This window comes from Geotrypetes seraphini, chromosome 17 (assembly GCF_902459505.1).
Source record: "Geotrypetes seraphini chromosome 17, aGeoSer1.1, whole genome shotgun sequence".
In the NCBI taxonomy this organism is placed as follows: Eukaryota; Metazoa; Chordata; class Amphibia; order Gymnophiona; family Dermophiidae; genus Geotrypetes; species Geotrypetes seraphini.
The window spans coordinates 29,710,142-29,723,224 of NC_047100.1; the positions used below are offsets into that span (position 1 = coordinate 29,710,142).

Genomic DNA, 13,083 nt, shown 5'->3' on the forward strand with positions numbered 1-13,083 from the left:
CTTTGAAAGAGATTTGCTTGAGCGCACCGAGGCGGTACCGAGTGAGGAAGACCGATGTCGCTCCTGGGACCGGACAGGATCGGCAGCATCACGGGTACGTACTGTAGGTGTTTCTGCCAAGAGCACCGGCATGGAAGTATTAATCGGTACCGAGGGGGTCGACACCGATGGGACAGTGTGAGGCTCGGACCGGTCCTGTACCGGAATGTGCGGTGCCAGCAATGCCGGCAACAGTTGTTGGAGCTGTTGTTGCAGCTGCTCCTGTAACTGTATTTGGAGTATGGCCGCGATGCGGTCGTCCAGGGGAGGCACCGGTACCGCTTTTTTCTTCTTCTGTACCATAGGTGCCGCTCTACGCTCCGGCGATGAGGAGGCTGATGATGAGGCACTCACCAAGATCGGAGCGGAGCGTTTGCGGGGCCGGTGCGGCGCCGGGAGGGCCGGTGTCGCAACCGTGGCCGGAGGGCGCTCAAGGGAAGTGGGAGGCTTCTTAGCCGGCTTACCTGGGCCCAACAACCCCGAGGAAGGGTCCGGTGGTGTCGATGTCGTCGGTGCCGACTTTTGTGGTGCCGTCGACGTCGCAGCCGGTTCCATGGCAGATCCGGTACCAAACAAAATATTTTGCTGGATCTGCCGATTTTTCAAAGTACGCTTTTTAAGCGTAGCACAGCGGATGCAGGTGTCAGCCCGATGCTCTGGACCCAAGCACTGGAGGCACCAATTGTGTGGGTCGGTGAGGGAGATCGGGCGTGCACACCGCTGGCACTTCTTAAAACCCGGTTGAGGGGGCATGAAGGGAAACACGGCCTCCGCAAAATTGAATCCGGAGGCCTGTATGGTGGCAACAGGCCCCGCCGGGGCCGGCCTGAAAAAATAAAGAAAACTCGACGAGTTTTTTTTTTTTTTGAAAACAAAAATAAAGGGAATTCGATAAGAAAAAAGGAAAAAAGTGAGAAAATACGCGAGCGGGAAGGCAAAAAGTAGTTTTTCAACGGCCGTTGAAAACACGTGCGTCTTCTTCACTCCACGGAAACGAAGAAACTGGGGACCACGCTCTCCTCCGTCGGGCGGGAAGGCACTCGCGCATGCGCGGTGCGGCCAACTAGAACTTTCTAGTTAAAAAGGTCCGTACCGGGGCTCCGTCGCGGTGACGTCACCCATGCGTTAAGAATATGCTGCCTGCTTGTCCTGGGATAAGGAGGATGTGTCCGGACATTTGGTAACCTGTGGGGGTAGGATTAAGCAAAGGAGAATAGATCAGGTCTTTGCTTCCAGGCGGGCTGCATTCACCTGGATCCAGCTTCCTTTTTCTTTCAAAAAGGATGTATCCCCCCAGGATCTAGCCCCCTTTGTTTCTCAGAGGGCTGCATCTACATGGATTCAACCCCCATTGATTCCAGGAGGGCTGCATCCACATGGATCCAGCCCCCTTTGCATCCAGGATACACCAAGCTCGCTAAGTTCTACAAAGATAAAATTAATCAAGCTAAAAAGAAATATTACTCAGAACAAATTTTAAAAAAACAAGAACTCACCAAAACTTTTTTCTAGTCAGATCGATCGCTAATTTCAATAAACAAAAAGAATCAAAAGATCCTAAACTCATGCTAAGATTTTAGCTGATCATTTCATAAACAAAATTAAACAACTTTTTTATAAATGATCTGAAAATTAGAACGAGGTGATTAAATTTGTAGATGACACTAAACTGTTTGAAGTTGTTAAAATGCATGTGGATTATGAAAAATTGCAGGCAGGCCTTAGGAAATTGGAAGACTGGGCATCCACCTTGGGGATTAGCGCCCAAGAAAAGGATCTGGGTGTCATCGTAGACAATACGATGAAAGCTTCCACCCAATGTGCGGTGGCGGCTAAAAAAGCAAACATGATGCTAGGAATTATTTAAAAAGGGATGGTTAACAAGACTAAGAATGTCATAATACCCCTGTATCGTTCCATGGTGCGACCTCATCTGGAGTATTGCGTTCAATTCTGGTCTCCTTATCTCAAGAAAGATATAGTGGTGCTAGAAAAGGTTCAAAGAAGAGTGACCAAGATGGTAAAGGGGATGGAACTCCTCTCATATGAGGAAAGACTAAAATGGTTAGAACTCTTCAGCTTGGAAAAGAGACGGCTGAGGGGAGATATGACTGAAGTCTACAAAATTCTGAGTGGAGTAGAACGGGTACAAGCGGATCGATTTTTCACTCTGTCAAAAATTACAAAGACTAGGGGACACTCGATGAAGTTACAGGGAAATACTTTTAAACCCAATAGGAGGAAATTTTTTTTCACTCAGAGAATAGTTAAGTTCTGGAACACGTTGCCAGAGGTTGTGGTAAGAGCGGATAGCGTAGCTGATTTTAAGAAAGGTTTGCACATGTTCCTGGAGGAAAAGTCCATAGTCTATTATTGAGAAAGACACGGGGGAAGCCGCTGTTTGCCCTGGATCGGTAGTATGAAATATTGCTACTCCTTGGGTTTTGGCCAGGTACTAGTGACCTGGATTGGTCACTGTGAAAACGGGCTACTGACCCAGTAAGGCTATTCTTATGCCCTTATCAGGCGTGAGGACTAAACTAAACTAAATCATAGGCTTATATGCAGCATGTTCTCTATAACAGTAGAGCTCGGCACTTTTTACAAGAAATTATAAAGGAGAACAGATACAATATGGATTTGGAATAGTATGGAGAGGATAATTTACAACTTTGAAAATAGCCAAGTTTTCAGATGTTTTCGAAATGGTTGGAAAGAGCCCAGATTGCACAGTTGAATAGGAAAATTATTCCACAGCTCAGTAATTTTGAAAAGTAGAGACTTCCTTAATTTGCCAATGTAGGTAGCGTCTTTCATTGTAGGAAAGGACAATTTAAATTTTTGAGTAGATCTGGTAATGTCGTATCTTACAGAATTCCAAGACAAGGGAATTAAAGGAGGAAGGATGCCATGCAAGATCTTAAATGTTAAGCAGGCACATTTAAAATAAACCCTGGAAATTATTGGAAGCCAATGAAGTTTTTGCAGGAGCAGAGAGATGTGATAAAATTTACTTTTTGCAAAGATCAGCCTAGCAGCAGTATTCTGGATCGGTGATAGGTCAAATGCGCGCAAGACAATAGCACGCCGACAAAAACGTGAAGACAACTCAGCGCAAAGACAATAGCGTGCGAGACAATTGAGCGCAAGTATAACTCAGCGCAAGACAATTGAGCGCAAGCATAACTCAGCGCAAGACAATTGAGTGCAACGATAATTTAGCGCAATGACAATTCAGCGCGCCTCAAGATGGCGCTTGGCGAATGAAGGGCACATGCATGTTAAGCACGTGAACACGTCATCAGTTATCAGTATGGTTCCCTTGCCTCTTTGCGTTTTGAATATAAGTCACGTGAATGCATTTTCATTACTATGGTTACTTTTCCTCTTTATATATGTGCTCCAAACAGGCCGCCTTCCTTTCGCTGCCTGACCGTGTCCGTTATAGGTAAAGATCTGATTTTGCTAGTACTTCATCTATAACGAATATTTGTCTTGCGCAGATTTTTCTTACCTCTGGTGAGAGCAACATACTTCCACATTTCTTCATTTATAGGTATGTTTATATTTTCGGTTCGCGTGCACACGGACCGTATATTTTTATGTCGCTCCTTTTGCAAGCTATTTAAGATGCGCGCTACACAATCGCAAGAAAAACGAAGGTATAATAATAAAACTTTGAGCGCAATTGACTATGAACCGTTTATATTTTCCGTATGTTTTTAATTTAGGTTCACGTGCACGCGGACTGTATATTTTAATGTCGCTCCCTTTGCAAGCTATACAATCTCAAGAAAATCGATGGTATAATAATAAAACTCAGAGTGAACTTGTTCAAATTAAAGTTTTGTTGGTCGGTATGTTTATATTTCCGGTTCGCGCACACGCGGACCGTATATTTTTATGTCGCTCCTTTTGCAAGCTATATAAGATGCGCGCTACACAATCGCAAGAAAAACAAGGGTATAATAATAAAACTTTGAGCGCAATTGACTATGAACCGTTAATATTTTCCGTATGTTTATAATTTCGGTTCACGTGCACGCGGACCATATATTTTAATGTCGCTCCCCTTGAGGACTCGCCTGTCTCCTACCATCTCAGGGGATCTGCTATCCTCCTGTGAGTGGCTCTCTCTCCCTCCCAGTCCCAGACTGTTGCTTCCTATTCCTCACAACAGTGTTTTCTTTACCCTCCAGCCTCCTGTGTTGCAGCAGCTGCGACTACAACTTCACAATTCATGTCTCCAGCATCATGACTCGCCTGCCTCCTACCGTCTCATGGGATCTTCAATCCTCCTGTGAGTGGCTCTCTCTCCCAGTCCCAAACTATTGCTTCCTATCCCTCACAACAGTGTTTTCTTTCCCCTCCAGCCTCCTGTGTTGCAGCAGCTGCGACTACAACTTCACAATTCATGTCTCCAGCATCATGACTCGCCTGCCTCCTACCGTCTCATGGGATCTTCAATCCTCCTGTGAGTGGCTCTCTCTCCTGGTCCCAGACTGTTGCTTCCTATCCCTCACAACAGTGTTTTCTTTCCCCTCCAGCCTCCTGTGTTGCTGCTGCAATGATTACTACCTGAACAATCTGGTCTCCTGCTTGAGGACTCGCCTGCCTCCTACGGTCTCATGGGATCTGCTATTCTCCTGTGAGTGGCTCTCTCTCCCTCTCGGTCCCAGACTGTTGCTTCCTATCCCTCACAACAGTGTTTTCTTTCCCCTCCAGCCTCCTGTGTTGCTGCAGCATTGATACCGCCACTAACTAGTTCCATGACCAATCAAGTCTCCAGCATGAGGACTCGCCTGCATCCCACCGTCTCAGCTCCCACATCTGGACTTGGCTTGCCAGCTCTCCTTCGATGATCAGAAAAATGTGACATCATATTTATGATCCTTTTAAAAAGACATTTTAATATACATTTTATTGAAAATAAGGCACAATTGCGTACAGGATAAATGCAAAACCTTATCAAACATAACTGGATGTGTCATGCCCAGAGACAGCAGCACAGCACAGAAAAGAACTAGGTAGAATTTGTAAAGCTACAAGATTGACAGCTTATCTTGTTTAGAGATCTTTTTAATAGAGTAGACCACTTATCGTTCTTAATCATTTAAGTATAAATTAGATGAAATGTATAGAGGTGATATGTTAACATCTTTCCTTTCGTGCACACACAATGTGATTGCTGTATAAGGTGTACACCTGGCATAATTTTGGTCACCCATATCCCTGTTTGCCTCTTGTAAGGAGATGCGCATCTAGTTTGCTTTAAATCCCAGAACTACTTACCATTAATAAAACAGGGAAACTGGTCTCCTGAAGTAACAGCATGAGAATAATCTTCTTCAGGAGGTATAAAATCCCACTCCCCAAATGCACTCCAATATCACCAATAATGAAGAGATTCAAAGACCTCACAGTGGAGCGTGGTATGTGTTTCCACTCCTATATTTTTTACTGTGTAAATGTAATCGGTACTTAATGAGCAAGGGGTCAAAGCACTGCCGGTGAACATTTCCATTTCCCTGTCCATTTCTACAATATTCCTGTGCTTGCCCTTGCAGTTATAATATCTCGGACGACTACTAACTTTTTTTTAGCATTAACAGTTCTTCATTCAATACATATATTTCAGACACTACATGCATTTATCTTTTTCTTTCTTCAGATGACAGTGAGGTTTGGGAACATTACTTTCTCAATGAACGAGAAGTACTCTATTAAACAAAATACTTCTACGCAACAAACATGCATAGATATAAACCGGGCATATATTTCATAAGTACTTACTGATCGCAATGTCAAGGCACTAGCATTGAACAGGTGCACGAGTTTTCTCCATGCCCTGTCCATTTCTCCGATGTTGCACGGTTTCCCCTTAATGGGGAACAAAAGCTTTGAATAAATAATAACTTTATTTTTCTATACCACCATAATCTTGTGACTTCTAGGCGGTTCACAGTGAAGAATAGCTGTAGAATCAGCGACTTACAACATACATATGGAGAAGAGGTCACAGAGCAGCCTGTGATTACATGGTGCAGATTAGTTAGAAGAAAGATATACATAGGTTGCAATATGGTTTTAACATGTTACAATAAAAATGTTGGAAAACCAGCAAATAACAGAATACAATGGAGAAGAAGACATTGAGCAGTCAGAGAATACGAAATACAGAGTACTGTGAATGGGGAAAAAGTGGATTCAATATGATGAGCAGTTGCTTTGAAGAATGGGGGGGAGGAAGACTGGCTATGAAATAAATTTGTTGAACAGGGTGGTCTTTAATTCTTTCCGAAAAGCGCCATATGTCAACCTGGCGCCATCAATGAAGTAGCCTAGCCAAGTTTGCTGCCTATCAGCTTGAAACTTGAATGTTCTGTCTAGAAAGGTTCAGTAACTGCAGCCTGTAATCTGAGTACCTCACGCTCGGAGAAGTTGGGCTTGCGCCCACGAAATCCATGGTAGGAAGCCATCTTCTCTATGAATCTATGACATCATTGCAGATATATTAGCATCCACCTCCTCTCGCACCCTATCCTCTGTTTCAACCCCATACAAAGCACCACCTGGTGTCCCACCTGTTCTACCGCCGCTCCACCCGTGATTTTGGGACCAACCCCTCACCACCAACCACCCCTATTGCAACTACCACTATTGTGGCTCACACTGCGCACACACACACACACTAACTGAATGAGAGCTAAAGAGTGAAAGCACTGGCATTGAACAGGCACTGGAGTTTCCTCCACTTCCTGTTTCCATTTCTCCAATGTTCCTATGCTTGCCCTTGATGAGGAACAATACTTTCTCATTGAAAGAGAGGTACTCTATATGTGTATATGTACTATATTTATGTATGTATCTATGTATATAATCTTTTACATCCTCCAGTTCAAACACTGAAGCTCAAGCATACAGAATACTTCTTTTTCTGTGAATTTAGGCTTTCGCCCTCTTCAGCAGCCTATTTTTTGACCATGTAATTGTCTTTTCAATTTCAAACTTCTTATAATGCTCTTTATCATTCAATGATAATATTCACTGTTCACGTCATGTTTACTTGTGTTCAATAATACTTACATTGCATTTTACTTTGCCCTGGGGGACCTATGTTGTCCATTCTATATGTTCACTGTATTATGCTTTGTTAAATAACACAGTTAACCAGAAATAAAAAAAAAATTATAATACAACTACTGAGTCCAGAATTTATTTTATTTTAACCTCAAAAACTCCAATGAGATTAAGAACTTATAATGACTTATGATGACTGAGGTTGCCATTCAACAAATTAGTTATTATTCTCTTTTAACATATTAAGACACTTCATAACATTTATAACTAGAAGGCTGAAAACAAATTGTGGACAGTTTTGTTTTGGGGTTTTTTTTGGGGGGGAGGGGGTTCAGTGAAGCTTGTATTTAAGCTTTGGAATCTCTTGGGCCTGAAGACAACTGAGCGTGAAGACAACCGAGCGCAAGACACTTATTGTAAGTTTGAAAATGAATAACGATTTAAACAAAGAAAGAAAAAGAGATAATGACCTTCATAAACACTTTTTTGAGAATTCATACAACAAACATATCCTGCAAGACAAACACAAATAAATGATTACTTAGAAATAATGAAACTTAGAATAATGAAAATAACATAACTTACTGAATGTTACACACCTCTAGTTTTACATTAGGCTAGTTACCTTAGCATTTGACAGATGGATCAGATGAATAGACACTGCAGGCATCAGACTAGGGTCATTTTGTTATGAACCCATTGCAAACACCCACTAAGCCCTTTTACCTTCCACTATAACAGGTCTCACAGTCCCCAATGAATATGTCTGGTAACGGGACAAAAGCACCTGGGTCAAAAATTGAGAACTATCCCATAATCTCCAGCCTGGAACTGGGTAACCTGGCCACCCTGTTACTTTGATTTATTAAACTCTTTTCTAAATAGAGAATGACAAGGGGACAAATTATTCCTTGTCCCCACAGGAACTCAATTTCCCCATCCTATCCCTGCGAGTTATTTCGCTGTCCTTGTCCCAGTCCCATTCCTATAAGCTCTGCTTTAACTACACAAGCTTCAAACACTTATGACTTTAAAGTGTTTGAGGCTTGTGCAGATGAGGACGGAGCTTAGGCATTGGTGGAATGAGGCACTATGACATCTGGTAAAAGGTCTCAGAGTCCCCAATGAATATGTCTGGTAACGGGACAAAAGCACCTGGGTCAAACGCGTAGACCTCCCAAACCCCCCACAACGCCGGCGCGATCTGTATTCCGTAAAGTGGGGGGGTTCCACACCAACACCCCCCTGTCCGAGCACCGTCACTTCCACTTTGTGCTCAGTTTTCTCTCACTCAATTGTCTTGTGCTCACCTGCCTGCGCTCAGTTGTCTTGCGTTCACTTGCCGGCGCTCACATGACTCTCGCTCAGTTGTCTCGCGCTCAGTTGTCTCACGCTCAATTAGCTCGCGCTCAATTGTCTTGCGCTCACCTGCCGGCGCTCAGTTGTCTTGCGCTCAGTTGTCCTGCTCGTGCATATTACAGAAAATAATTTGCGCTGAATTGTCTTGCGCTCAAATGTCTTGCGCTAGGTTGTCTTCGCGCTCAGTTGTCTTGCGTTCACTTGCCGGCGCTCACATGACTCTCGCTCAGTTGTCTCGCGCTCAGTTGTCTCATGCTCAATTAGCTCGCGCTCAATTGTCTTGCGCTCACCTGCCGGCGCTCAGTTGTCTTGCGCTCAGTTGTCCTGCTCGTGCATATTACAGAAAATAATTTGCGCTGAATTGTCTTGCGCTCAAATGTCTTGCGCTAGGTTGTCTTCGCACTCAGTTGTCTTTGCGCCCACTTGTCTTGCGCTAAGTTGTCCATGCCTCTTTGTCCAAGCGCAATTGTCTTGCGCGCAACTGTCTATGAACCTTCTGGATCAGTTGAAGTCTTTGAAAGCTTTTCTTGGTCAAGCTTAACTAGACCGAATTACAATAATCCATCCTCTAAAGGATGATTGATTGCACAAGGACAGCAAAGTGTTGTTGATGGAAACAGGATCTCACTTTCCTCAACATATGGAGACTAAAAAACATTTTTTTTAACCAGAGAACTGCCCACTTCATAATGCTCACACTTTTCCCTTCCAAAAAAACCTGAGATTCGTCAAATCATCCATTCTCTAAAAATCAAGGGTTCCAGCTCAGAGCCATTTCCACCATTTTTATTAAAAAGATACTACTTCTCATTTTTCAGAGAGCATATTTTGAATCTTGTTACCAAAAGCCTATCAACAGGACATCTACCCAACGTTTGGAAGGCATCCATAATACGACCAATAATCAAAGACCATAAAGAGAACAGCTCAAATCCTTCAAACTACCGGCCGACTGCGAATATACTCTTTCTTGCCAAAGTCAAGGAGAAAATAGTCTTTCTCCAACTCTCTGAATTCATAGAAAAAACAAAGGTTCTACACCCTAACCAGACGGGTTTTAGACAGAATCATTCTACGGAGCACTCATTAGGTCTCACAACAAAAATATTATATTACATATATCATCCTAAATCTGCCCGGCTTATCTCATTAGATTTTCGGCAGCATTCGACACTATTGATCATACTCTACTTCTGCATCGTCTGGAATCCATTGGCATCACAGATCAGGTTCTACAATGGTTCAAATCTTATTTCAATGATAGATCCTTGAGGGCAGAGGTCCCCAACCCTTGGTCTGTGGCCCACTAGCAGTTTGCAGCCGTCTTGACAGCTGGGCCGTGAGAGAACTGCCGGCAACTAGTATCTCTTCCCCTTGCCTTGCCATCTCCCTTCCCCTCAACTTCACAGGTGCTCTTTGGAGTTTTCTGTTTCTGAGTGACTGGACATGGCAATATTCTTACAAGTCCCAAACTGCCCCAAAGCTTTTCCTCTGACACACTTCCTGTTTTCGCCTGGGCGACTTGCGTCAGAGGAGAAGCTTTGGGGCACTCACACGGGACTTGTGAGAACGTTGCCGTGTCCAGATACTAAGAAACAGAAAACTCTGAAGTGCACCAGCGAAGATGAGGGTAAGGGAGAAAAGTGGCCCGACGAGGAGAAGAGGTTCAGTGGCACTGAAGGGAGAGAGAGGAGAGCAGACACTGGATAGAAGTGGGGAGGAGAGAGGATGCTGGTTGGAAGGGGAGAGAGAGAGATGAGCAGACGCTGGATGGAAATGGGAAGGAGAGAAGATGCTGATTGGAAGGGGGAGAGAACGAGGAGGAGTAGACGCTGGATGGAAGTGGGGAGCAGATACTGGATGGGAGGGGAGAGAGAGAGAAAGAGAGGAAAAGACTCTGGAAGGAAGAGGAGAGAGCGAGCACATGCTGGATTGGTGGAAGAGGATAGATTTAGTGAGATACTGGAAGGGGTGAGGGAAAGAGGTGGCAAGCTGTAGGTAGACACAATTAAAGGGAAATTGAGGACTGGAAAGTAAATAGACAAGAGGTAGGAAGCAAATTGAGAAGGAAAAGCAGAAAAGGAAAGGAAAGGAGAGAGAGATACTGGAGCATTGGGGGAGGTGGAGAAGACAGATACCAGATATGAAGGGAGGAAAGGAGGAGGGGGATGCTAAAAACCACCTGGGGGAGGGAGTGAGAGATGGAAGGGAAGACAGAGATGTCAGACCATGGGGGGAGCGGAGGAAAGAAGATAGGTGCCAGACCAATGGGGGTGATGGAGGGAGAGACAGTTTCTGGTAGAGGCGTAGAAATAAAGCAGATACCATATGGAAGACAGAGAGAAGGCAGACAGTGGAAGGAAGGAAGAGAATGACAAGAAGATGAGGAAAGCAGAAACAACAAAGGTAGAAATTTCTATTTCTTTTTTTTTGCTAGAAATGTAATATATATTGTGTATAAAACTGCCCTATGAACCTGCCCCGAAATCTCCCCCCCCCCCCCCCCGTCCGCCACTGGTCCCTGGAAAAATTTGCTTCTATAAAAGCAGTCTTTGGTGTCAAAAAGGTTGGGGACCACTGCTTTATGGTATGTTGTGACCGCACACAGATACACACAGTCTAAATTATGGTATCCCTCAAGGCTCAATATTGTCACTACTTCTTTTCAATATTTTCTTAGCCTCACTTTTAACCCTTTGTCAATCAATAGGCTTCTCACTGTTCGCATATGCTGATGATCTTCAGTTACTACATCTCATAGCTACAAACAATCAAAAAGAAATAGAGGACATTAATCACAAAATAGAAAAAATACGGGACTGGTTACAGGATAATATATTGGTTCTCAACGCTGCAAATTCTTCTACAATATTGTTCCCCTGTAAGGAAGGGATAAATCTTCACTCCTCGATCCACATTAATTCTATCCATTATATAATGTATCCTATATAAAAATTTTAGGCATCATTCTAGACAGTAAATTAACATACCACAAGCAAATTGGGACTGTTGCCCAAAAATGCTTCCACCGACTGCATCTAATTTGCTCCTTATCCAAGGTCCTCAACCCCGCAGCACTGAACATATTGATCCATTCTTTGGTCATTTCTTGCCTGGACTACTGTAATTCATTATATAAAGGAATAACAATGAAGGAGATTAGACATTTATAAATCATACAGAACACTGCCATAAGAATAATTGAAAATGGCAAAAAATATGATCATATCACTCCACTCTTGAAAAAAGCACACTGGCTCCCCATAACCCATAGAATAACATATAAAATTGCACTCTTAACTTTTAAAGTGATCCAAAATAATCAACTGGACTTCCTTAATAACATCTTAATTCCATATACCCCCAACCAGGATCCTCAGATCCCAATCACAAAATTTACTCTCTATTCCATCCCTTCACACCTACTGTTTGGAACGCCTTATCTATCAACCTACCTAACGAAAATTCTCTGGACAAATTTAAAGGAAAACTGTCATGCCCGACAGTGAAACATTTTTGGATTGGGCTCCTGAAATTTGCAGAACATCCGTTTCATTGCTCCCTGCCCCTTTCCTTAGCGGGTTTGCTGTTAGATAAGTATGAGGTGTTTTGACTTCCCTCATGGGGTTCCAGGTAATTTATGAGAAAGTTGGGTTTGTTGGGAAGGAAGGAGATCCTCCCAGTTTGGATGACTGTGGTTACATCTTCCTACTGGAGTTGGAGGACTCACTTACACTCTTTGATGCTATTGGAGTTTAGATCAGCTCAGGTTAGCTTGAAGGGCAAGAAGCGCTTCCTTCAGATCTGGAACTCTTGTTTTTCGCCTCGTCTCTGTAGTGAGATTCTAAACTCCTTATAATTTTACTGAGATATTTCTCCGATGGGGGGCTCAGGGGTGTCGTATCTGTTGACTCACTTCTTTCCCTTTTTTTGTGTTCTCTTTGGGGGAACAGAGGGGTGGAATGGGAATTGGTTCTGCTTTGCATGCTGGATGCTGAGTGGGGATGGTACTGTTTTTCTTCTTTGGGACTGTTCTATATTTTGCACTACAATTGTTTCATTCTAATATAAAATCAACACACTGGACGGAGATACTTAGGGTTGGGGCTCTAATTGTATTTTGGACATGATGTTTTTTTTTGGGGGGGAAGGTTGGTGGGGGGCTTTCAAGCCCTTTTGTTTTTTTAGAAAACCTTGATGACTTGATCTCTATGCTTCTTGGATTTACATGTATGTATTTTGGTGGCACTGTCTGTTGTTCTTGTTTCTGCTACTTTGTCGTCATCAATAAAAATTGTTTAAACATAAAATTGCACATATGGTTCACAGGGCTATATATGGAGAAAGCTCAACTGGGCTAACTTTAGCCATCCAAGTTTCACACTCCTTCTATAACTGAGGAATGACTCAAGTCTATAAATTGCCTTTTCCCTTTCCACATCAAGTTCGGAGGAAATGACTCTTGGAATCCACCTTCGAGTTTCAAGGTTCCCAAATTTGGAACTGGCTCCCGACCTGCTTACGTCAGACCACCTCCTATCTTCAATTTAAGAAGGTGCTAAAAATGCATCTGTTTTCATTATAGTCTTGCTATGATTCATAATG

General features: G+C 43.2%; 1 protein-coding gene across 1 annotated transcript in view; it reads right to left on the minus strand.

Annotated features, from left to right (window-relative positions):
- NICN1 (nicolin 1) overlaps nt 1-13,083 on the minus strand; it is an 81,149-nt gene that overhangs the window by 52,616 nt on the left and 15,450 nt on the right. The window lies entirely within an intron of this gene.